Source organism: Myodes glareolus, chromosome 27, assembly GCF_982192425.1.
Source record: "Myodes glareolus chromosome 27, mMyoGla1.1, whole genome shotgun sequence".
Lineage (NCBI taxonomy): Eukaryota > Metazoa > Chordata > Mammalia > Rodentia > Cricetidae > Myodes > Myodes glareolus.
The window spans coordinates 34521878-34548161 of NC_142052.1; the positions used below are offsets into that span (position 1 = coordinate 34521878).

Below are 26284 nucleotides of genomic sequence, written 5' to 3' on the forward strand. Positions count from 1 at the left end.
AAAAGGAGAATTCTAGGCTCAAAAAAAGAATGGGAGAAGAAGAGAACAGAATGAGGAGAAAAAGGAGTCAGGCCTAGGGCCAGAAGTGAGGCAGCCGCCAGACAGACAGACATGGGAAGCAGTCAAAGTAAGATTTACAGGCGGAAAGGAAAGCAAAAAGCCCCAAGGCAAAGGGCAGCTAAAGAACTAGCCAGAAACAAGCCTAAACTAGGCTGAGTATTCAAAACTAACAAGTCTCCTTGTCATGATTTGGGGACTGGTTTTACCCCAGAGCAAAAGCCTGGTACATAGATTGGTTCCAGTTGTCTTAAAGTCAGCTTGAGTTTACACAGGCCGAGCACACAGCAGGGAAACAGATGGTGTCCATTGTTTTCCGTGAATTCAAAGCACGTGACTAGGTTGTTGCAAGGTTGAGCAAAAGTTCAGTTTCTGTGGGGAAGAGGATTTTCCAGAAAAGGTAATTACCACAGGAATGTTTGGTGGATCCTTAGTATTTTCCCTGAAGGTTTGTGGTGTCTTTAAATGCACTAATTCTATGTACCATCCAACCCCCCAAAACATTCATCAGACAGCTGTGATTCTGTTTCTTTCTGTTGGTTTGGTAATGGTCTAATTGTGGCTCCAAAAGGTTCGTGTGTTTAAAGCTTAATCTGAGGACGACGCTATTAGGGGTAGTGGGACCCTAAAGGGGTGGAACTTGGTGGAAGGTCCCTAGGTCAGACAGTACATGCCCTTAAGGTCTGAGAGCCCAGACTCTCTCCACTTCCTGGTACATAAAGGGCTCCCACACATACACCCACACATTGCTATCCAACATTTGCTCAAGGTATGCGGGTAAATACAAGGGGGTGAATGGGACAGATGTCATCTGGTAAGGATTCTAGATCTTAGCTGGTAAGAAGGAAAGCCACAGTGTGGGAGTGTCTGTGTAGATCCACAGCTGAAAGGCCTGGGAGAGTTTATTCAATGATAAACTATTTCCAAGCTTGTAGGAACGTTGAGGATCTCAGTATCAAGAGTTACCCCTGGATGTTAAAAAGTTATCAGTGCTCATATTGTCTTAATCATACATATAACTAAGCCATTTAAGTGTATAGATTTTAAAATGTCACGTGTTTTATTAATATAAACAGAATAAATTTGTATCTCAATCTTTCAAAGTCATGTACCCTTAAGCTTTTGGTATTATTAGTTATTCATCCAATATTTTTTCTTAAGTCCAGTTTTTTTTCTTGGTGGTTTATATCCGGTTGATTTAATCGAAAAGTTATAAACCAGGACAAAGAGAAGCCATTGCCTTTGCTCTCGTATTTAAGATGTGAACGTCTTTGCCCTATTTTATGAAACAATGTTCTTACTCGGGTGACGATTTAGCCTTACCTCAGAGGAAAAGAAGTTTGTAATTTGGTATCTTGGAGTATAAAAGCATAAACTTTAGAAATAAAGAAAATATATTCGATAGAATGATCGAAATGTCTCCCCGGATATGGTCTTTCAAATTGCTGACGTTGCCAGATACACCCAGCATCGTTCATATTTCTATTTTTCTTCAGGCATTTCTATTAAACGGACCTCTGCTATTTTGCATGACATTGCTCTTTGCTTTGTATTTTCCCAGAATTCCTGAGCTCAGCATTCACTTTTGTTCTCTTATAATATCTTAGCTCTTCCGCCTGTCAATTGAGGGGTTTTTTTCCCCAGTTATTTTTTAGACCTAGAACCTAGAATTCACCATTTGTTTCCGCTTTATATAAGTTTAGTGTCCTCTCTTACTGCTCTAGAATAATGCACTTTAAAAATGAGGTCTCGTTGCCAGGACCAAAACTGTGTTTTCTTCTGCCTTGTGACTTTTCATTTTGCGGCAGCGAGTTCTCTGTAGTCATTCCTAAAATGGCGTCATCTCAATAACCACCAATAACACGGTTGCCATTGGCTTTGTGTCCCCGCCCTTGGGTGGGCTGGGGAGCACTGGGTTTGCATGAGGGAGGTGGTAATATGTACCTGTTTGCTGCACATTGCGATTTGGCTCCCCCTATTCATCCAGAACACGGCCAGGTACCTATGTCAACTGCCATCTCTTCTAGGGTCCTGGCCACCTGAAGATGCACTGTTATTACAGCCGGTTAATTCTAAAGTATCATTGATGTTATCATTGCTATTGTCTTTTTGCTAGTAGATTCTGAAAGGCCTTTGCTCTGCCCCAGACAGTATCCACTGCCGCCCTTTACCAGGGTCTCCTACGGTTTTCTCCCCGGTCCTTTGCTCATCAAGGTATATTTGTAGGTATGAGAGTATACCTCATCTGCCTTGTTAAGAACACTCATTCCATCACAAACTTCATTTGAAAAGTTAAAGTATGAAACATTCCCCCCAGCTGTACCATGTCTTAGAGCACAAAATGTCTCCACAAACTTTGGAAGGTTGAAATCATATCAAGTAGTTTTCACCACCACAGAACTATGAGATTAGAAAGCAGTTGGAGGGCAATGGAATATATTTCAGGGGTAAGGTGCTTGCCTAGCATGAGGAATACCCTGAGAAATACTCACCCTCTCCCTGAAAGAGAAGAAGAGAGAGATAACAGAACAAAAGAAAGAGAGGATAGAAGGGAGAAAAGGAAAGACGGAACAGTAAATGAGTACTTTAAAAAAAATATTTATTTATTATATATACAATATTCTGTCTGTGTGTACACCTGTAGGCCAGAAGAGGGCACCAGACCTCATTACAGATGGTTGTGAGCCACCATGTGGTTGCTGGGAATTGAACTCAGGACCGTTGGAAGAGCAGGCAATGCTCTTACCTCTGAGCCATCTCTCCAGTCCCAATGAGTACATTTTAAGAAGTTACTTATTCTCAAAGAGCCAGGGGCTCAGAAACTCAAAAAGGAAATTAAAAGGTATCTTGAGAGAAATGACAACTGAAATAGGAGGATATCAAAACCGTGGCAGTTCCAAGGAGTGATTGGACAACTACAAATGCACTCATCAAAAAGAAACGCTCCCTCGTATGGCACAAGCTTCAGACTGTCTACTAGTGTTGCTCAGAGTCCATGTAAATGAAATGAAGTTTTTTTTCTTCTTCTTCTTCTCTGTGAATCAGTAGGATCTTAAAGGAGAGTTTATCTCCATTCCAATATTCCAGTCTGGTCCCTGGGCAACGTTTCCATTCAGTTTGAAAACAGGGAAGAGTGAATGACGCAGGGAGCTTTCCTTTGATAAGGTACTTCAGAACCTAGATGATGGAGCAGCCTAGCGCAAGCCAGCTTCCGGGGGACTGTTAATCACGCTGGGCAGTCTTTTCCCAGTGCCTTTTAATGAAATGGGGGCGGAAAGAGAGATTGAGAAGCGGCCTGTGTGTTATCATAATACCGCTCACTGAGTGAAAAGTGCATTTGTGAGCAAATCTGGCCCTGCCTAGCAACTGTCTCCAGGCAGAAAGGGCTGGAACCCAGATGCTGCTGCCTTCCAGGAGCCAACAGCCTGTCTGAGCACACTGACAGGATATCTGGTTTGGGTAGCCGGAATTCCAGTGTTAAGGTACCGTTCTCAGCAACCCTTAATTCTAAATATTTTGTTCTTGACCGACACGTTGAGCCTGTATTACTACATTCTATCCATCTCTGCATAAATATTCAGATTTTTGAAATATAATGGAATGTAATATCTGAAAGTAAGGTCATAGTATTCTTTTTAAAAACAAGGTAATTGCTTTTCAGCCTAAAGTCTGTCACTTTCTTAAGCAGTCCAGGACCCTACCCCAATTCCCACACCCTTTTGCCAACATAGAGTGTGGTGTTAAACATGACACCGGAACTTCTCATGTCGCTCCCAAATAACTGACCCCTGGCCTTCCTGCGTTACCACGACTTCCACTCCTGGGGGTGACCTTCCCTCTGCTTTACCCTTGCTTCAGGACAGAGCAAAGCTGCCTGCAGAGATGCAGAAGTTAAAACGTCGAGGGTGATGTGAGGAATAGGAAACTCTGAGGGAGAACAGGACTTGGAAATTTTGGAGGAATGTGGCCGATACTGTGGCCTCCAACTTGTTGTATACGTGGCGGCAGCCGGCCTCCCTGGTGCTTTCAAAACATTGCTTATTCTTTGAGCCTTTCGTGCACGTCGTTAGTGTGTGTCTGTTGTGTGGAGCCCCCGTCCCCTGACAACTCCTCTCAGACTCTCTCCCTCCATATCTCCTTCCCAACTATGTGTTCTCGCTCTCTCCCCTCCCTCACCCTCTTACGAAGCCGCTTTAAGTAAACTCTAACACGCCTGTGTGCTCATGAGTATAGGGGATGGACAACCTACCAGGGTCGTCCCTGAAGAACCCAACTCTGCATGAATCCCCAGCTGTCATCAATCCCCAAGAGCTACTCAGCTGGGGGTGGAGCCAGGGACGGAGCCGGGGTGGAGCCGGGGCGGAGCCAGGCGAGCCCCTCCTCTACTCACACTGGCGTTTTGATGGGCTCCAACTTCTGCAGATCTTGAACCACACTTATTTGCTTAGTAAATTAAGTTATAGTTCATGTGACCTTGGTCTTCAGTAATTGAATACACGACACCTAATTCACACTCCTCTACCCCCAACTCTTGCTACCACCCTTTGGTGAGCTCAGCCAGTGCTCCTAGGCCAGACTTCTGCTGGGACATCCCTGATTCCAGAATCCAGTCTTTTTAGTTCCTCTTGACTGGCTCCAAGATTTCCTCTCTGTTCATCCTTTTTTAAAAACCTTCACGAAACTGTGTCTGCTCGGCTTGTACACAGCATGTTTTATGGTGGAAGTCTAAGTTGTGTCATGAACATAAAAACTAAAACTTTTCCTATGCTCTACTGGCCCAAACAGCGTCACCTGGCTGAGTCTGTATACAAACAGGGGATACGCATATTTCGTAGAAGAAATTTCAGACTACTCTATCCATCGAGTGGGTGTAACGAATCTTTCTCTGTCCTGCCAGCTCCCAAATAATGACATGGAGTCTTCTTATTAATTATGAAAGCTTGGCCTATAGCTTAGGCTTGTTTCTAACTAGCTCTTAGAACATAAATTTACCCATTATATTAATCTATGTTCTGCCTCACCGTGAGCTAACTCATGGCTGTTATCTATCCCTCCTGCTGCGTAAATTGCTTGCTCTGCCCTCCTGGTGTCTTCACCTTTCTTCTTCCCTGGTCCTCTCTGTTCCCGGAAGTCCTGCCTATACCTCTTCCTGCCCAGCTATTGACCATTTAGCTCTTTAGTAGACCAATCAGAAGGCACCTTTGGAAAGACACATCTTCACAGAGTGCACAAATATCCCACAACAGGTGAGACAGAATCTACTCCAAACACAAGGCTCCCTGCCTGTGTAAGATCTAAAGAAACAAGTCTGAAAAAATCATCCTGAGTGAGGTAACCCAGACCCAGAAAGACAGATATAATATGTACTCAGTCCTAAGCAGATATTAGACATAAAGCAAAGGATTACCAGCCTACAGCCCACAATTTCAGAGAAACTAGACAGCAAAGAGGACACAGAGAGAGACACACATGGGTCCGCCTGGGAAGGAGAAAAAGACAAAATCTCCTGAGTAAACAGGGAGCATGGGGATCAAGGGGGGAGGGTGGAAGGGGACAGTGCTGTTCATGTTTCAGGTGACTCTTCCCACTTCTGTTAACTCAGTCTGGAAATTCCTTCACAGACAGGCCTAGAGGTTTGTCCTATCAATGATTTTAGAACCTATCAAGGTAACAATATTAGCCATCACAAGGCACAACCACAATGTCTGCCCCTGTGACCATCAAAAGGAAATAAGTAAACACAAGTTACATGAAATGACAGAGAATGAAACCCCCCCTTTCCAAAAGCGAATGAACACCCCCCCTTTCCAAAAGCGAAGAATAGGGGTACAACAAGGAATGATGGAACCAACCAAGGAAATACCAGAACCCAACAGGGCAGATATCCAAGGCCTGTAGTCTAACCTCTGGGGCTCATTACGGGAACCATGTTGGCTCCAAAAGCCTTGGGCTGCCACACCCAAAGGTAAACAAAAGAATAAATTTGTCCCATACAAAAAGTGAACAAATGCCTTTTTTGGTACTCAAAAAAAGTTATAGAAAGATATTAAGGATAATCAGAAAAATTACTGTGTTACAAAGGGCAATTAAGTAATAGCTTTTTAGATAAATGTAATGGAATAAAATATGAATTATTGATAAAGTGAGTCAATATAAGGCCATGTAATTTAAATTTGCAGTTTGAGAGGGGTTGAACAAAGTTATTTTTAAAGTTATGCAGAATGGCTTCCATGAGAGGAGTAGCCTCCTCTTTAGACTGGAACATACCATGACCTCCTTACTGGCTTTGATTTAGGCTTAGCAAAAAAAAAAAAAAAAAAAAAAAATCAAAGCAAGAACAGCAAATTCAGAAATAGATCCTAGTGCATGTGGGAATTTGATATATAACAAAACGGTATTTTAGTAAAAAGGGCATGATGGGTCATTTAAAAAAATGTTACCGATCCAATGGTCTAATCATCTGGATAGACTACATGTTAAAATAAGTTCCACACTGATTAAAGAAAAAAAATTAACAAAACAAAGAATTTGCTTATGTATACACAAAGATTCCTCAACATGACTGAGCAAGATAACTGAGCAAGATAGCCCAAGGAAGCTGTTAAGCGGAAAATAATTAAAAGACAATTTTTAAATCCTGTATAACCAAGGGTCCAGTGTAAAAAATGAAACAAATATGTCAACAGAAACTGGACCTTAAAAGGGAAATGATAAAGGGTGATTGACGCTTCGGATCAAAGGCCGTGTAGGAAACTCATGAGAGAGGAAAGCCCAGCTACGCAAAGGTCCTTACACAGGTTGAACCAGACAAAACCAACGCCACCAAGGCGCAAGTAAGAGTCAAAGAAGGAAAAGCAAATCCCGGTGGCTGGCAAGTCTGAGAGTGTGCCCAACTCATGGGCAAGAATCCAGTAGCAGCTCAACATTTCACTGTTCCCTTAGGAAAAGCTAAACGGGAAACTCCTTATCTCTGGGGGTGGGAGGTGGGGAGGGGAAGGGAGGGGAGGATACTCTCACGCAGGCGCAAATGTTTCAGCCTTTTAAAAAAAAAAAACGTAGTCTGAGCTGAGGTCGCAGGCTGTTGAGTTTGAAACCAGCGCGGGCTACAAAATGAGACCCTGCCTCGGTAATGGAAGCAAGACAAAACGCAAGCTGGCTCTGTCCTTGGAGATAAACACATTTGCCTACCCCACTCACTCCTCGGAGTCCATCCTGACTGAGGCAGGCACACGGTGTTTATTGTAGCAGCATCAGCACTAGGGAGAGACTATGGACGGTGAGCATATCGGCAGGACAGGGCCTCTCTCAGGGTGTGAGGGCACACCCACAGTGTGCATCAGGCAGTCATTCAAAGAAAGCAGCCTTGCAATAGTATCCACACATTCACGCCTAAGAGAGGCTTCCCCGTGAGTGATACCAGGTTGATGCTGTTCTCATCTTAAGGAAGTCCCAGGGCAGCATCCTGATTCCCACTGAGGAGCTGTTCTTAAGGTTCATCAATACTGAACACAAGTCAGATGAAGTCTTGAAGGGCATCTCAGAAGATCTTTTTGAAGGTTTCCATAGTTAAGGTGCTGGGCACATGCGAACAGTCTTTCTAGAGACATTTTAACAAAATACGTGCTTCCTTGGAAAGGAAGTCCCTTTATAACAGCAAATATATATTTGTCTAGATATTTGAGAATTTAATTTTATATCCCACTTGAAGTGAAGGGTTAAAGGTTCTTATCAAAGTAAAGCTGCGGCTAGAGAGAGGGCTCAGGGACTTTGAGGACCCAGGTTCAGTTCCCAGCACCCACATGGCAGCTCACAACCATCTGTAACTCCAGACCCAGGGGACGCAATGCCTTCTTCTGAGCTCAAGAGGAGCAAGGCACACGCAAGTGGTACCCAGACACACAAACAGGCAAAAACACATAAAGCACATACATAAGAAATTTTTTTTAAAAAAAATTAAATCAAATGCGGTTAAAAAGCAAGTCAAAGAGTTAATGACAAATATAATATGGACGCCCGGTTAGCCTGTCCCAACAGCGGCCCCAGGAGATCACAGTGAGTCGCTCAGTGGGCGTGGCTTGGGCTTTATTGTTGTAGAAAGTGGATATTGATTTCCACCCATTGTCTATCAATTTGCATTTTGTTCTGAGGTTTCCACGTAGCCTGGAGTTCATGGTTCTCCCTTATGAGTTAACGACTTCCTCCAGTGTGTGCACGGATGTGTGTGCACGGATGCGTGTGCACGGATGCGTGTGCACGGATGCGTGTGCACGAGTGTGAACAGGGAGCGCCAACCTCGACTGTGATGCTCGGGAACGCTATGCAGCTCTTTTGTTACAGGGGCTCTGCCCCACGTGGAACGCATCATGTAGGCTGGACTGGCTGTAATGAGCCCCAGAATTCCACCTGGTTTTGCCTCCCTGGTGCTGGGTGTGCCCGTGTACCCAATATACCCAGCATGGGTGCTGGGGATCTAGCTCCATTCCTCATGGTTGAAAGGCACTGGCCTCACCTACAGAGCAATTAACCAGCTATTTTCTCTACTAACATGTATTTTGAGTTCCTACTGAGTATTGGGCAGTTATCTAGAAATTTAGACTACCTAATGACGTCATTCTTCCATTTGAGTGAGGGAACATAAATAAATACAAAATATTCATTACGATATGTATTATGGGCACATATTTGAAATGTAAAGGAGGAATGAGAACAAATCTCCTAAACCAGTTAGAGCATAAGATCTTTGGGCAACAACTGAATGACTCATTTCTGCATGTTTTTCTCAGAAAGAATTTTCAAGATTAAAATAACCATTTGCATATATTCAGTAATAACCTAACATTCAATATAGTCTTACATTTTGTGATCATATAACTTTCACGTCGGTACATTTTAGGATTAGCATTGCAGCTATTAAATCTTTTTCCAAATATTTTAATATATTTTAATTAAAATACAGTTCTATCACTTCCACCTTCTTTTTCTTATCTTCAGCCTCGCTTATGCCCCCCACTCAAACCCTCGGAAGCCGATGGCCTCTTTTTCACATATATGCAGCCTTCTGAGTCCAGTTTTGTCGTTCATGTGTCTCGTCTCAGGGCTGAGCAGTTGTGCTGGATAATCCCTAGTAGAGGCTAATTCTCCCTCCTTCAGCAGTCATTAGTTGCCTGTAGCTCTTTGTCTAGATGTGAACCCTCCAGAGATTTTTTTTTTTCCAATCCCCACTAGCATGACTCTATCATTGATATTTGCTTTGTTTAGGTCTTGTTTTAGCAGCTCTTTCTGGCAGACGATCTCACAGCTGACTTTCATCAATCCCATCTTCCCATCAATCCCACGGCGGACTTTCTGGTCCTCTGGTCTTCCCATCTTCCCATCAATTTCACGGCAGACTTTCTGGTCCTCCGGCTCTTCCCATCTTCCCATCAATCTCACAGTGGACTCTCTGGTCCTCTGGCTCGTCTCATCTTCCCATCAATCTCACGGCGGGCTTTCTGGTCCTCCGGCTCTTCCCATCTTCCCATCAATCTCACGGCGGGCTTTCTGGTCCTCCGGCTCTTCCCATCTTCCCATCAATCTCATGGCGGGCTTTCTGGTCCTCCGGCTCTTCCCATCTTCCCATCAATCTCACGGCGGGCTTTCTGGTCCTCCGACTCTTCCCATCTTCCCATCTCCTCATCCGTGATGTTCTGGAAGCTTCCATGCAGGGGGTGTGTTAGAGATGTATCTGCTGAGGCTGGGCTCCCCCTGACCTGTTGATCTCTGCATTGTGCCCAGTGGTGGGGCAGTAGTTAGGCCATTCAGAAGGAAGCATGGGCAGTACTGATGTCCACACAGGACCTCGTGCCTGCTCTGCCTTCCCCAGGGAGGCGGGTGGTAATGCTTCAAGTTGTTTTCTGTTACAATTACTTGCTGAGGTGTAGGGGATTCACTCTTAGTTCATTGATTTTAAACATATGTCCACTTGAGACATTTAGTATCTCAATTCACTGGGAATCTATACAATTTAAACTAAAAAAGTCTAATTTCTGTTTTCTTAAAATATTGGTAGTTAAGTAAAAGAGCGTTTTAGTCATGAACTCTAGCATGAATTTTTAACAATGGTTGAAGTAAAAGTCATTATTACTAATTATTTTAAGACAGGGTCTCACTATACACCCAACCTGGCCAGGCACTCATAGAACCCCTGGCTTTTTCACCCTTCCAGGTTAGCCCCCCAAGAGCTCTATTATGTCTAGATTATTTAGAGATTTTAAAATACATGTAATTACATATCACTGAGAAGATGTTATTGGTTCTTGATGGGTGAATTCAGAGTCTACAAAAGACGATAAGACTTTTGCTTAGGCAACAAAAGCTAATTAAAAGAAGCCGTTACCTTCATGGGGGCCCAGTGAGTGCAAGATGTGCTCCTAAACCACACAACAAATCTTTTTGACTTGGTACTATAAGTTGAAAATTCCATATCTGACCTTCTAGGGCAAGGCATGGCTGAACGTTGGGGGATACTGTACAAAGTTCCTTCCAGGCTGTAGGTATGTTTGAAACACGCAAGAGCTTCCTGCTTAGATGTGGGCTCTCTCATCACACACCTGCAAACATCCCCAAAGGTGAAAGAATGAAATTGAAATCACTTGTGTTCCCATCCGTACCCAACCTGTACACCTAGGGAGGACCAATCATGCCCTATTATGTTTAGCACTGTTTAGTTTACTCTAAGCATGGTCTAAGGTCTCCTTCCCGTTTGTAGCACAGGAGAGGGCCAGCATCTCCTCATTCTGATGCTTGGCGCTTTAACTTGGTGATCATAGAGTGGGATCTGATGTTGATCTTTACTTGCATTTCTGGTGCAGAAGGAAAAACAGTTAAGTTGAGCCCATTTTCTCGTACCTATTGGAATTTACATAGACTCTTCGGTAAAGTGCTTGTGAAAGTTTGATGCGTGCAGGAACGTCCTGTCTAAGGGTGTGAACGGTATGCAGGAGAGAGCCAGATGCAGCAGCCGGAAATGAGGAGGCAAGAAAGGTGTGCAGGCTTTGGGGTGGAGCTAGTGGGAGGGGCTAGAACTGAGACTGGAAAAATGACCCTGGTGACAATTAGTGAGTGTCATACAGTGGGAAGAACTCACACAGAAATAGGAGAATCCGAAAGCAACTCGGAAATTCCTCACTTTTGCCACTGGCTGCTGTTGGAACTGGAGCAATCGGGGGCAGGAGCATGCCTGCAATTGATCATCCACAGCTCTAGGTTTTGGTGGGTGTGGCGGGATTTGCCCACAGTCCCAACTCCTCAGGAGGCTAAGGTACAAATCTGCGCCTGTGACTCAAGGCCAGTCATAGAATTTGTCAAAAAAAGAAAAAAGCATAAGTTTGGTAGCCGTTGACATAAAGATGACCTGAAAGCAATGTGAACAGAGAAGCTCACCTGAGAATCTGAAAAAAATAAATATTATAAACTTAAAGAGACATGACCTCAGAACTGGTGGGCTTAGCACAGAGAATCCAGAAACCTCCATGTTCACGTGAGCTAAGGCGGAAGCAATTGAAGAAGACACAAGAAATTAAGCGCAGACTGGGTAGTGACGGACTAAGACACGCCAGTGACTCTGTCAACACCAAAAGCGTTGGTAGCATCAGTGACGATAAGCAAGCTACCGTGGTGGGCTTAAGACACAGAAAGATAGCCTTCAGTGAGCAGTTAGTAGAAAATCTAAACTGGGTAACTTTCATTAGCTGTCCTTCCCTCCTTGAGGGCACGAAAGTGTACGGAATGTGGTCTGACCTCCCTCTGTGAGGTAATACCCATTGCTGTACATCTTGGGGCTGCCCCTGGCAACGCTAGTGACATCTAAGCTTGTTTGAGCCAAGATACAACATACTAACTAACTGGATGGCCGCGAAAGAGGAAAGCTTTTCTCCTCCTCTGTGGTAGGCTGTTACCCCACGAGCCTCTATGGAAGAAACAGTGACAGCCTTAAAATTGTGTAGTTCGCTTTGAGCTAACTCAAGGCTGTCATGGTACAACGTTTCTTTGAAGATGAGAATACACAGCAGAAACTATAAGGGAATCCCAAAAGTAAGTCTTTGTCTTAGTTAAGGGGACTTTAACAACAAAAATAAGATGCCATAGAATCATGGATTAAACAACAAAGTGATCCTCTCCCTTCTGGAGGTGTCTGATATTAGGGTGGCAGCGTGATCAGGTTCTGGCGGGGACACTTTTTGAGTTGTGGGTTGGTATCTTCTCGCGTCCTCTAAAAGTAGCGGGGGAGAAAAGGCTGAACAAGCTTCCTAGTGTTGTTATAAGGACACTGTCTGAGCTTTGCTTCCCGCACTGTGATAATATGCCGTGACAAAAGTCAACCTGAGGGAGAGAAGGATTGTCCAGCTCCCAGTTCCAGGTGATAGTCTGTCATGGCATGGGAGCCACGGTAGCTGGGGCTGGAAGCAACTGGTCACAGTCCACTCATTCACAGCTGGAAAAGAGTCTGCTTCTGTTATACGGTCCAGCATCTCCTTAGGAATGATTTCACCCACAGCAGGCAGGCCTTCCCGCCTCCACAATTAAGACAATCCCTAACAGATTGTCAAAGGCGATCTCTAAATAATCTCTCACAGGTGTGGCTAGCAGCCTGCCTCCTAGGTGTCGAACCCCCACAACTCTGTCCCTGTCAACTCCACATGTCCCTTTTTGTTTGTTTTTAGAGACAGCTTTCTCCATACCACAGCGCTGGCTGTCCTGGAACTCGCTCTGTAGACCAGGCTGCCTCTGCCTCCCAAATCCTGGAATTAAAGGCCTGTGCTACCACCACCCACTCAAACACACTTTCAGGCCACAACCTTCTACCTCTTTGTCCCATAAGCTTATGACTGCTTTATATTTTACAAACATACTCATGACACCCCCTCAAAATTTCCATAGCCCATCTTTCAATATTCCCATAGTCATCAATAATTCCAAGATCTTTAAAAGTCCAACATCTCTTAACTGTGAATGATCGAGTTGTGTACCTTCCAATACAGTAAGCATTCTTATTCCAAAACAGAAGGCTTAGAGCATAAATAGAATTTAAAAACTCCAAAGCAAAACTAAACTCCAACAGGCCAAGATGCAAGCCTGCAGCTCTTTGCCCAGCATCTGCCAGCTAGATTCCAAGAAGAACTGGTAGCCTCCCTCTTGCAGCCTGGCCACCCCCCGGCACACGAAGCTTCTGTCTTAGGTTTCGGTCCACTCGGCTTCACAATTGCAGCTCTCCTTGGCAGATGCGCAATGGACCTCGTATCTCCGATATTTTGGCGTCTCCATGGCAACTTAGGTTTCGTCTTCACACAGTGGCATCTCAGGGCCTCTCCTCGGGATTTGTAGCTCTGGCCTCAGCTGGCCTCTGTGACTCCCTAAATTTTTGGATCTTTCGTGCCTTCAAAACCAATACCACACGGTGACAGTGCCAGTTTCTGCTGCCAGCTTGAGATCAGCCCAGCCCCTTAGGTGGCAGTTGCATTAGCTGCTGCGTTCTCTCCCAGGGAAATGCTTTCCTATTGTCCCAGGGCCATGCACCAGGATCCCCTCGAAACTCTTTAAGTTATAGATGTTTCTAGAGTCTTTGGTCTTTGAACCCTCCTTGTCTAAAACTTTAACCTTTCCCACACACCTTTTCCCCACCAAATACATTGGTTCATCATCTTTTCATTTATGTTCTTGGGACACAAACAGAATGAAGGTAGATTCCTGACCAAAATGTCACACAAATAGGCCACTAGCCAAGTCATGTTTGAGTCCCTGGTGACCCCTTTGAAGCTTCATGAGACAGACTTCCACTGGCCATATTTCTCTGTGGCATTGCTGTCTTCCTAGATGCTATAAGAACATCCCATTGAACCCTGTTTACAATATTCAGTAGTTTTCTATCCCAGAGTTCCAAACCCTTCTACATTCCTCCCCAAAACAATCATGAAGACCTAAAAGCCACGTGGTCAGGTGTATCACACCAGCAACCCACTCTCACTACCAGTTTTTTCTCCTGTTTCTTGGATAAAAGACCTTGTCAGAACCAACTCACAAGAGAGAGGATGTATTTATCTCATGGTTGCAGGTCACATTGACATTCCGCCACAGCATGGAAGTCATGTGTGGAAGGAGCCGTTCACATTACATATGCCGTCACGGGAGAGTAACGAATGCGCGTCTGCATGCTAAGCTTCTTTCTCCATTCGTACAGTGCAGAATCCTGCACCTAGGAAATCACCCTGCCCATAGTGGGCGGTCTTCCCTCCTCAACACGAAAAAGACAATCCTTTGCAGACACCCTCAGCGATGAGCCTTAGTCTAGATAATTCCTCCAGATATGCTGAGAGATTTGCCAAGTTAACAACACTAACCCTCAAACTGTTAAATCTAACATTGAGGGCTCATTCTCTTGACCTAATTTGCACTACAAAGTTCTTGTCTCCAAAGGCCATATGCTGTAAGCTCTTTCAAAATATGAGCTTGTAGGGTGGGTACAATCATTTAGGCCATTCTGTCCTGCAAAGCTGAATCCTAGCTGAGTAATTTATTAGGATCATGTTTCATGACTTTTCCTACACAATTATGCAGCTGCCAAGAACTTTGGAACTAACAAAGACATACTTAGATCCTGTTTTCCAGGGTGTGTGTGTGTGTGTGTGTGTGTACGCACGCACACATGCACGTGTGTATATGACGCCAATAATGTTTCCACTCGTTTCTGTTCTCTCTGCTGCCATCCAGAATGCCTAAATGGGCATACTGGGGGGTTTCATTGTTCTCTTAGAGCAGGTAATTAATATTGACTGTAGGACAGATCCATGTGCATTTTATAAAAGCACAGTTGGTTCCTCTGTCCAGCATGGCAGAAGGGTAATGGGGTCACCATGGAGATGTTCCAGTGAACCTTATCTAATGAGTCACCGCTTCCTGATGGCTGGACTTAAATTAGATGTCTGGTAGCCAGTCTCAATCCAGAGATCAGGCTGAGTGGGAACCTGATACATCGATAAGAAACTAAACTGAATTTCTGGTTCACAAAAGCGTGGCGGTCCCACATCAGATAGAGCCGAAGTTTGCTCGTCACCAAACTCTCTTTGGAATTAAGCCATTTCCTAGGGACACAATTTTAATCTAAATATCCATGCTTATCCGTAGCTGTCCTTAATTCGGAAGCTAGTGCCTAAATTGAGATGATGATTTAGTTCAAAACTGGAAATGTTTTACAGAGCTCTGAGGACCTCAGGTTCATAAGGGAGCTTCCAGGGAGCCAAACCACAGAGATGACGCGCTGGGTTCCCTTGTTTAACACACAGACCATGCATGTCACGTCGTACAGCAATTGGTCCAGTGAGAACGTTGCAAAGTTTCAAATAAAGTTTAAAAGGATAAAAGAATAGAAAAACCAGATGAGGAGACCAAAGGAAGATAAAAAGCAGGGAAAACTCCCTTCCAAACCTTCCTTAACATGGCCCTGGTCTCTCAGGGTCAGTCCAAGGAAAAACATCTCTATTTTGTTCTGATTAAAAAATAGAACTAACGGCCATTGTAACAAGTTTTTATTTTGATTAGTGTGTACGCGTGTTGTATGCGTATGTGTGAAAATACGTGGATGCACAAACGTGTCCTTGTGAGTATGGAGGCTGGAGGTCACATCAGGAATCTTTTTTTTATTTTTTTTAAGCGTTCTCCATCTTATTTTTTGAGACAGGATCTCTCACTGAATGAGGAGCTCGCAATTTTGCAAGACCAGTTGGCTAGTGAGGTCCCCAATTCTGGGGTTACAGACGTGAGCTGGAACCAAACTCAGATCAGTCAGGGGCACCCTCCTGACCGAGCCGGGTTTCTGCCTCCAGTGTAGAAAGGTTTTCAGCTCCGAGAACGAGCAACTTCCTCCTACATTTCCACTTTCTTCTTTCTGTTACCTGACTTCACTCAACAGTCACGGGTTTCCTTTCTCTTTTGTCTTCAGCTCCGTTATATACATTGATAATTAGGGCGTGTGTTTCTTATTTTCTCTTTTTTCTTCTTCCTTGAAGTATGAGAACTCAAACTTAATAAACAATGTTGTACTAAACCTAAGGATTTTGGAAGACTGAGGTAAAAACAACCCCAGATGAGGGATTTATGCAGGGCACAGCTTGTGAGGGAGGGGAAGCCTCCCCGTGCATTTTCTCCCAGGCCACTGTCCTTCGGGTGGGATTTCCACAACATGATTGGTTTGGGCTACTAACCATACACTCATGCTCAGCATTGCACTATGAATTATAAATCCGTGGATTCAAGAACAACTTTTATTACACTGTTTTGTAATCTAGGGTCTTTCTGAGAGTGTCTGCTATTGCTCTTCACAAACCATCTGTTATGGTGTGGGTGGGCTCCATGCCTTGTAATTTAGATTCATCTTCCTCCCGTTTCGATGTGGTTCCTTCTCACGCCCCTCCCCTTCTCTTTAGCGCAGGCTAGCCACACTTATTCCCTTCTTCAACATCTGAGATATTTGTTCCGTGGTTGATCAGCATTTTCTCACTTCTCACTGGGCGTGCGTGATTGTTGTTATTCCCGTTAGACATTTGACCACTAATTTCGGACAGCTATTCTTTAGTATCTCATAACTGTGTCATAGTTCAGAGGTTGGCTCCCCATCACTGCTGATGTCATTTCACATAGAAGACCCATAGACTAAAGCCTTGCTTGGAGATACAGAAAAAAACCAGAAGCTTTCTGTTCTGTTCTCTCCTGTTTGGTTGAGACAGGGCTTCAATATAGATGGGACTCACTCCTGATCCTCCTCCCTCCCAAGTCCTGGGTTTGTAGGTATGTGCTCTTACACCTGACTTGGAATTCTCTATTGAATTGCGCAGACCGACTGTTCAGCCGCTAGAGATTCCACAGCTTTGGGGGCAGTCCACCTGCTTTTCAAATCCTGGTAAACTGGCCAGGGGCTAATTGCCCATGTGAGCAGAGGGTGTAGGAGCTGGATGGGAGAGATTGCAGTTGAGAACCAAGGCTAGATTTAACAGGCTACCGAAAAAGGATGGTTGAGACCTTGGAAAGCAGCACAAAGCAACCAAAGATTAAAAGCATTGGCTTTGTTAATCCCGAAGATGGGAGGAGAAAGACCACCAACCCAAATCATCATGTCATCGCAGCCAAATTAATGAAAGTAAGGGTTTTTTTTATTATTATTCTTTTATATAGTCTGCCTCTCCCTAAGGAGGTATTCGACAGGTCCACATTGGATGTGAGGAAGACAAGGCTTTTACAGCTCAGGGGTAGAGTCCAGATGGGGGGATTTGATGGGAAAATAGACAGGGTTATAGGAGCAGAAGATAAGCATAATAAATTAGTCCATCCTGAAACAATGACATCGTCACAAGGTAGGCATAGCAAAGTAGTCATAAGAACAGGTAGTTATAAAAGTGTCATAGGTGGTCATATCACCTTCTGAAACCAAGGTAGGGTTGCAAGGCAGTTATAAATTATAAGCACCTTTTTGAAACAAAGACATAATTACCATTTCTGGAACATGCAACACAGAACCATTGGGAGTTAAGGTTACAAGTGGGTCATAACCTAATCCTTGAGAAGCAGAGGTCTAATCCTAAGTGGAGTGAACCTAGTTTATCTATCTTTCCTGGTGGCTTTTAAGTCTGGAATGAGGCAGGCTAGTTCTTCAGTTTTGAACTCAGGGCTGGATTCATCTTTAAGTTCGACTGCACGTCAGAAGTTACCTTCTATTTCTCATTCGCTCCTATTCGAAAGTGAAGTGATAACACACTTCAGAAGATTATTATAAGGGGTCTGGGATGGATGCCAGGGGCTGGGGTTACGCTCCCAACTTAACAGAGATAGCATTGTAGAAGGCCATTGTGGTTCCCAATTCATAGCTGATTAATAACTAGAACTATCATCAGCAACAAACTGTAAAAAGGATCCCTGATAGTCTTGCCTAGTAACTGTCATCGTCACCTCTGTTAAAGTGGCTCGTTGTCCACCAAGGGTTAGCAGCTGCATGGCACATCCGAAACCATAAAACGTTGCTAGATAGGCAAACCGTTTCTTACGCTGACCGATCTGAAATCCGAGGACCAATTTATTAAGTATTCGGCCGCTGATTTGATTTCTGAGGAAAAATCTTGAATCGAACCAAAACTGTTTTCTTAGACTCGCCCTGTGCAAGGGCACAGACAAGAGAAAAAAATGCCAAGAAGAGACTCAATTATTTTGATAGCATCAGACAAATCGTTTGATAACACTGCAAGAAATGAGATAATGGAAATTGAAACACATGTGCCACAAGAAAAACACGTAAAGCAATGACATCTAGATATTATATTTGGCAGCAATGACCATTTTAATATTTCGCTGGTGTTAGCAATGTCTCATATCTGTACCACATGCACGCGTGCACACACACACACACACACACACACACACACACACACACTCCTGGGCCCTTGTGAAGTATCAGGTGAAGTGATGTTCTGGCCTTTGATTCTGTGAACATGTTAGACAAGACTCTCTCAGCCGTGTGACTCAGGCTGACCTTGAGATTCGAAGCCTCTTTGGGCACAGGGTCGACTGGGAGGGGTGGAAAGAGTTAAAGTCTGCAGGAAGGAAGGACGGATGGCATTTTTACACTCCAACAGTTACTTAGGTGTCATGGACTGCAGAAAACAGTGAGGAATCAACTCACGCAGCTGGAGAGGAGGCTCTGCCGCTGAGACCACAGGCAGCTGTTCCAGAGATTCGGGCTCCACGGCAGCTCAGAACTGTCTGGAATTCCCGTCTCAGGAGATCTGACATCTCTTCTAAGCCCTAGGCATACTTGGGATGCCCAGATACACATGCAGGCAAAAACTCCATGTACATAAAAAAATAAATATTTTTAAAGGATCCACACACCATTTCTCCTCCTGAATTGTAAAGCTTTACATCACAGAACCCTAGCCTAGGGCTCGACAAAGTGTGTCTGTCACCCAGTCCCAGAGGGAGGGTATCTGGGTCTGGCCTCCAAATCTGACAAGTAAGAAAAGTTCACAACCGTATAGTCTCAAGCCTCAGCAGCAGAGGGCGCCATGTTCTCTGCAGCCACCTTTATCTGGATCTTGCATTCATCCAACTGACCAAAACCAATCTGGTCCCAAGACAGGAGCAGGCTTCTTTTGTCAGGACCGCCTTGGAACTGGGCTCCTGGAAGTGAAGGAGGCAGAAAAAAAAGCGGGCTGTGACAGAGGCCTGGCTGTGTTGAACCCCGGGGAGCCTCAGGACCAGCTCCCAGGCATTGGCACAGGCTCAAAGACAAAGGCTTGGCCATCCCCACCAAACCTAATGTTCTTGCCAGCTTGAAATAGAGGGGAGGGAGGGTATCCTCTGGACCTCGTAGTCACAGTGTGGCGACAGACCTTGCCCCTCCACGGTCGGCCTCTCTCGTAGGCCGGAGGTTAAGCGTGGATAACTCTTAGTAAAGATGGTCCCTATGGTCTTGAACAGAGCCAAGGCTAATAACGTGTGTGGGACTGGTAACACACTCATGGGTGAAGGAAGCGCTACTGTGTGACCATGAATACTGATTTGGGACCCTGCGCACCCATGTAAAAACCCAGGTGCCACAGTGTGCTTGCATCCTCCCGTGCGGGGGAGGGGGCGGCTGAAAAAAGGAGGAGCTAGGGGCTTGTTGACAAGCCAATCTAACCAAATCCATCAGTGCCAGATTCAGGGAAAGACCCTGTGCCGAGACAGAAGGTAGAGAGGAGCAGAGGTAGACTTCTGACCTTTGTTACACGCAGCTGTGGGCACACACCTCCACACAGGTGCGCACACACACACACACACACACACACACACACACACACATTCTACAACTTCGTACACGCGCATAGACAAAGAAAGCCTTATGCGTGTGTCCGGGGTGCCCTTTTGATGGAGGCCGGAGACTAGCCTCGCCCATTTTCTTCTTCTGCCCTAGTAACTAGGATGCACAACCACAGTTTTCTTTCTCTTCTCTCTTGGAGGCCATCAAGGACCAGCATCCATCCCTCCCGATCTCTTAGAATCATAGCAACACAGACTGACTGAACCCTAAAGCTGAGAAAGGCAAGGGCAAGCAAATAGCACAGGAATTGAGCCTCAAGGTAGAGCCTTGCATTTGATCATAATTATTGAGCTGAATTGTGTGTGAATACATGCACCACCTAGCTACAGTCAATTTTGTATATTAAGATAATTGCTTATCAAACAAATCAATTTAATGATGTCCGCACCCTGATGCCATTAGTCACACATTTACATGTTTGAGCCACAGTATTTTTCAGGTAAAAGTTCCCTTCGCTGATTTACACAGAACAGAAACTAAAAGCACCCAACTTTCTTAAGGCTGACCTAGGTCTGATGGCTTCCCAACCCCTCTGCTCTCAGGGTCCATTCTTTACTGAACTGGACCTTCAGAGAGCCTGCTAGTGCCAGCCTTAGGCCTCAGGGTTTTGTGTGTGTGTGTGTGTGTGTGTGTGTGTGTGTGTGTGTGTGTAGGGGGTGCATGCAGGTGCATGGGGGTGCGAGAGTGCGTGCATGCAATTGTGTGGGGCTGCAGAAGTATGCATGCAGATATGGGGGAGTGTTGCATTCAGGTGTGGGTGTGTGCATACTGGTGTGTGAGAAGTGTGTGCATGCAGGTGTGTGTGTAGTTGGGAGTGTGCGATGACAGGTGTGTGTGGAGTGTGAGCGTGTGCATGCAGATGGGGGTGTGTGTGGGTGTGGGGAGTATGTGCATGGAGGTGTGGAGGTGCGAGTGTGTGTGCATGCAGGGGTGGGGGGTGCAGGAGTGTGCCCATGCAGAGGCCAGAGGAGGTCCTCGAGTGGTGTCTTCAACTACTCTTGAACTTATTCCCTTGAGACAGAGTCCCTTGTGGGACCTGAAGATTACCCTTTGGATTGCCTGGCTTGTGGACTCCCAGGAGTCCACCTAGTTCTCTGTCCCCCACATTCCTAAGGCAGGTCTCAGCCTCAGCATCGTCATCTGTAATGCGAAGGAGCCAAAAGAGTTGTCAGTGAGGTCCCTCGAGGCATGAATTTTGCTTTGACAATCCATTGTGGAACAGGCTAAAATAATGGTTCTTTTGTCATTCTCTTGGGGCTGTTGCTCTCGCTGGGAATCTCGGAGACAGACGCAGGCATCACATGAAACGAGCGACAGCAAGGTCTAACTGAATAATGGCCGTGTTTGGAGGTCCCTGCTTCGTTAAAGAGTAAGAGAATGGTCTTTCAGGATATTTTGTTTTGAGAAACAAGCGTGTCGATCATTGTATATAGGAGGATAGAAAAGTGCAAGACGGGGTGCATTTTCAAATCTGTAAATACTCCGGAGCACTTTTGCTTCGCTCTCTCGCGGTGCCCAGTCCTTGGTCGGGCGGAGTCTGCAGGGTAGAGCTGCGAGGTGTGACTCCTGGGGTCAAAACAGTTTCCCTGTTAAGCCGGCACCAGGGCGGCGGAGCCTTCTCGGGGAGGGCCGGAGCCGGGGCCAGGCTGCAGGAGGTCACCTGCGGAGCCGGCCGGCGCCAAGATGCAGCACCCGGCGTGCCGCGCCTGCTCCCACGCGGACGGAGATCAGGTGATGTCGCAGCCCAGGTGGCTCCGGGGCGGTGGGGCGGGAGAGTGAAGCGGCCAGCTCACTTTGCTTTCGTACTCGGGAATGGTGATCTAGATCCCGCTGGGGAGGTGGCGCCGCGTGGATAGCGTGCCAGGGACCGGCGTGCGAGCGGTGGCCCAGCCCTTTGGATCTCTCCGGCTGTGCCTGGGACTCAGCGCTGGGTGGAGTAGCACCCTGGCGGTGCCAACGCGGAGGGCGTGCTCGGTAGCCGCCGCTTCCCTTGGCTCCACCTGCAGGATACCACCGGGTGAGGGCCGCGAACTCGCGAGTAGAGCGGGGAGGGTTGGCTTCAGGAGGTGGAGCCTGGGGGCACGGCCGCAGGACGCCCGCCCTCCGGGAGCGGCCACTAACTTGACCCAGCTGGCGTTCACGAGACAGCGGAGTCGCTGTCCCTGCAGCCCCGCCACGCTGCGTCCTTTCAGGCTGCGGCTCCCACCCTGACGCCAGCGCCTTCCCGGAGCAGCTCCTCGCTCGGGAGCCCCGGCTGCGGCCAGGGGCATGAGGCTCGCCGAGCACCCACGCCGAGGCCATGCAGACCCGCGATGGCTGCACAGCTACGCCGCCCCTGTGTAGGGTAAGTGAACATCTGGGAGGTGAGTGCCCTGCTCGGCTGCTGTGACCTTTTGACTTTCCAAGCCAGGAAAGCTGGAGTTGTGGGAGTTAAATGTATGTAACATTTCACAGCTGTCCTGGAGACGTCCTCACGACCCAGGTCCTTAACTGAGCCGCTAGCTCCGCCCTCCCGATCTTGTTCCCAGCCGTCAGATTCAAGTATTTCATTGTGAGATGCAGATTCCCTTCCCACCTGAAGAGTGAATGAAGGGTTTCAGGTGAAGGCCGCTACAGGCGCACGCCAACCTGTCAGGCTTGTGCTGAGTGGCACATGACGAGCGAAGTATTGATGCCTGTACTCTTGGAAGCCGTGGGAGGCTGAATCTTGAGGGGAAATCATGCAAACGAGAAAGACGTGAACGAGTAGACCGTTGGGATCCTCAGCCGTCAGAGAAGGCTCTGAGAAGCGGGGAGTTTCTGTCTCGGGTCTGACCCCTCCCCGTCCTTTACTGGCGGTAATACCACATTGTAAACTAGTGACTAGCCACATAAACTGCCACATCTAAATATCAGATGGAGATTTTGGGGTACAATTTCGGGGAATTAAAGAGTCTCCTTCTACTGTGGCAACATCAGCAGGCGGATAATCTGGTTTTCCTTCGAATGAGGTTGTTTATGGTTCCTGAGATAGCTCTATTGCCCGTATAGACGGGGACTAACGTTATTTTAGCAGAATGGTTCTGGACAAAGTGTAACTTCAGATTTTACCCCTTTCTTCTTTCTAATAACTTTAGTACTTTCGTCTAGTGGTCTGCCCGCCCTGTGAATTTCAATAGACTGTCCACACCTCACTTCTGGCAGCAGCCAGGTTTTGATTGGCCACTCCAAAGTCAGAAAACTCCCTGTGTTTGGAGGGTAACATCCTGTTTGTGTCAGCAAGGCCATGCTGGCGAGGGCTTCTTGGGACCCGTGTCTCCTCAGTCCTGCCCTAGCCAAGAACCCTCCGACTTCTGAAATTACACGCAAGAATTCTTCGTTTTGCAAAGGAAATGTAAAACTTCCATCTGTAGTCGATCCCACTCACCCCCCCAAAAAAATACAGAAAGAAAGGAGAAAACAGAAATGAAAGGCTTGAAGCGACAGTCGCGTCTGTTTGGCTGGCTGTACGAGGAGGGGATCATTAACTCACGCGGTACATATAGGTGCTCAGAAGCCATGACAGGTTTAGTCTTTAACCAAATTTTGAATAACCAAAATTGATTAAACAGCAGTTTTATTGTGAACAGTCAGAATACGGACCTTCTACCATAAAGTAAATACTCTGACTTGACCAAAGCATCCACAGATGCCCTTTATTTGATGTCAGGTAGACTTTATTAATCTTTAAATTGTGCGGCTTAGTGCTTCGTAGGTGGACCGCTTTCTCTTTTGGTTTCTAGCTCTTTAAACCTCTAATTTCCACTTTAAAAGATACATTTCAACTTTGATTCTGATAGTCATTGTGTTAATTCTTCACATTCGAGAATGCCCAGCACGGGTCCTTTTGTGCTGAAGGTTGCCCAGTTAGGAGCCCAAGGCATGGTAGAAATGCTGCACCGTGAGGAGCCTGGGCCAGGCTAGAAATGGCTCTGGAGGTTTGAACTTTGAAGCCTGGTATGTACTCTTCTACAGACCATAAAATGAGGTTAATACCATCCACTTTCAGGCCGATTGCTGAACTTCAAAGAACTGAGAAAGTCAGAGCAGTGGCTGGCAATCTAGTTAGTCCCTATAGAAAGTTGTGAGTCAGGGGAGTTCGGTGCTTAAATTGTTCTACTCTGTCGGTCTTTTCTCTAAGGATTTCAGGAAAGGAAAGTTTAATTAAGTGCCTTGGCCGGGGGGGGGGGGGTGTCTAGCCTCCGGGTTTGACTCCAAGGGAACCAGTCAGCTTCCGACTGGTAGAAATACAGACCTCTGCACCCCCTGCCCAGCCTTGCCTGCTCAGGCCTTTAATTTCACTGGAGATTTATATCAAACTCGTCTATAGGGCTTGGGAATTCTAATTCATTTTCTCCCGTATTTAGTATTAGACGCTAACGTTGGGACCAAGTTGTGCGCATGATTTCTTGAGACCGTCCCACAGGTTTTCAGGAGATTCCCGGACGTTCGTGTGTTCACGACTCCAGGTTCTCTCGGTTGTTAGACTCTGAGTGATCAGAACAGGAAGGCAAGGGCCGTTCACCGCTTTAGCTTGTCCCATAGTCCTCCCTATCCTTGCCAGCTTGAGGCTCATAAGGCAAAAGACAGCCGCTTTCCTTCTCTAATTAATTAATGCACCATCTGCCATGGGATTCTAGGGTTCTGCTAACTAGGGCCCGTGTTCCATAGCAAACGCACAGTGAAGACTATGCACCAGATTGGAGGGATCAGAATGTTGGTAAGTTCCAAGTTTGGGCAATAGTAAATAACTCCAGGTAGCTTGTGGTATGGAAAACACTGTATTTTAAGAATTCAATTCTTAAAATGAAGAGTAGAGAAATCACACATTTTTCACAAGGGCTAAAGGTAGACAGAGCCAAGAATCTAGATGGCAGAGACACAGGGATGCCACGGAGTCCTGTGGAGTAGAGATGTGTCTTCTGTGGGAGTATCATCATCAGAACATTGTAAACATTAACCCGGGTCCACTTCTCCAACTCTGCAGAAGCCTTTGTATATGAACAGTCTGAACAAAGCGAATAGCATCAAACCCACTGCCTATTCCCAACACATAACACACTGAAGACACAGGTTTCTGGAGAGCGGACATACTTTAGAAACATCCTTGCTCATGTGCTTTGACGCAAGGAAACATTCTGTGTCAAAGAAAAGAAAGGGAAAGAAAAAAAAACGACTGCTCCCCGTGAGGAATGTTCTCACCAGGAGAGAGCACTTACAAACTCAATAGTCTAGACACCAGGACATGAGAATTCTAGAGGCTCGAGGGAATTCTGGGAAGTCTGTAGCAAGGAGATGGGGCTTCCCCATCCTTGAAGACAGTCTTTGGTGTAAGTAGGGAAGTGGGGAGAGGGTGCGGGGTGCAGATAAGGAGGAGTGGGGGGGTGTTTCAAGTTAAAGAAGGGCCAGAAGCCAGAGATAGACTTGGATGCTGAAAACAGTCCAGCATGGAGGAGGAGGAGGAAGAGGAAGAGGAGGAAGAGGAGGAGGAGGAGTTAGTGCCACCATTGTGTGTGTGCGAAGTCCAGAGCTTTTAAATGTGTTTCCGTGAGCCCGCCCTCCCTCGGACCACTGTCCCATCAGCCACAGGCAGCAGATGTGATAACTCCTTAGCAAAGATGTACAGAGTACGGCATCATGAAAGAATCCGTAAGCTTGAAACAGCCAACTTTTTCGAGTTCTTCTCTCTGACCTAGCGTCCAAGTGCATTTGAACTCCGAGTTCTCTTGTGTCTCCGCCTAAGAGCCAGGCTGCTTCTCGATGCTCAGAATTAGACACACTGCTGCCTGGAGGTTAATTTAGTGCTCAGCACTTAATTCCCTCCTGCTGTTTGCGCTCGCTACTTGTTCTGATGTAGCTGAATTGGTTTCACATAATGCCTAAATTGAATGGAGAGGGAAGAAAAGAAACTCTTTCCCTGCCCTATGCCATGGACTACTGCTTGAGGGTCCAGCTGCTAAAAGGCACTGTGGTTTAACATGAACACGATCACGTGAACACGCGACACTACGTGCCTTGAGAATTGGGTCTGAGGTTCTAGATCTTTTTTAACTAATTGGCGAGAAGCTACGTCTCACTTTGCTCCAGGACACATTTATAGTACTGGAGGAACTAAGACAGGCTCAGAGTTCGGTATCTGCCCTCATCAGGGAGTGGCCAGGTAAAGCCTGCAAGGGCCACGGGAGAAATCGGCTTGGACGACAGGACACGCGAGAGAGGCTTTCCCAGCCAAAGAAAAGCATACGTCACAGTTCTAACTTCCGGCTCCCGAGTGATGGCTCTCAACCTCGAATTACACATCTTTTCATAACTACAGTCTTAAGACACAGC

At 46.1% G+C, this 26284-nt stretch overlaps 1 protein-coding gene across 5 annotated transcripts in view; it reads left to right on the top strand.

Moving 5' to 3' along the window:
* The window catches only part of Akap19 (A-kinase anchoring protein 19), a 56771-nt gene that overhangs the window by 15520 nt on the left and 14967 nt on the right, over positions 1–26284 (top strand). Inside the window, exon 1 of one of the 5 annotated variants that reach the window (XM_048456023.3) lies at positions 3412–3539. The exons of 1 other annotated variant lie outside the window; for it this stretch is intronic. The gene's annotated coding sequence lies outside the window, so the exon portion shown is untranslated. Of the gene's footprint in view, positions 1–3411; positions 3540–11893; positions 12130–21582; positions 21668–22143; positions 22281–26284 lie in introns of those variants that run through there. 3 more of the 5 variants (XM_048456021.3, XM_085684262.2, XM_048456022.3) reach the window with 3 other exon arrangements.